The sequence below is a fragment of the Egretta garzetta genome, unplaced genomic scaffold, assembly GCF_000687185.1.
Source record: "Egretta garzetta isolate BGI_Z169 unplaced genomic scaffold, ASM68718v1 scaffold345, whole genome shotgun sequence".
In the NCBI taxonomy this organism is placed as follows: Eukaryota; Metazoa; Chordata; class Aves; order Pelecaniformes; family Ardeidae; genus Egretta; species Egretta garzetta.
In genome coordinates this window covers 235,817-236,315 of record NW_009259692.1, presented here as the reverse complement: position 1 = coordinate 236,315, position 499 = coordinate 235,817, and positions in this window count along the sequence as shown.

Below are 499 nucleotides of genomic sequence, written 5' to 3'. Positions count from 1 at the left end.
GGGCGTTGCGTCAGCCCGGCCGCCGCTGACTAGGGGGCGCGAGAGGCCAAACCATCCTGGGTGAAACCGGTGGAGGGACGAGGAGGGAAAGGGGTGCGCGGCCAAAAAGCCACAAATGAAAGAAAAGCCCAGTGGAGAAGGGGCTCAGGGCACCCCGTGCGTAGATCTTTGGCCACTGCCCAACCTTACCCTCAGGAGGCCACGGCCTCAGTGGCCACGTAGAGCCGGATGCCCAGGACCACATCCAGTCAGGTTTTGAATATCTCCAAGGATGGAGACCCCACAACCTCCTTGGGCAACCTGTGCCAGTGCTTGGTCACCCTCTCAGTAAAAAAGTGTTTCCACGTGTTAAGAGGGAACCTCCTGTGTTTTGGTTTGTGCCCATTGCTTCTTGTGCTGTCACCGGGCACTACTGAGAAGAGCCTGGCTCCATCTTCTCTACACCCTCCCCTCAGGTTACATTGCTAACATCCCCCTGAACCTTCTCTTCTCCAGGTTA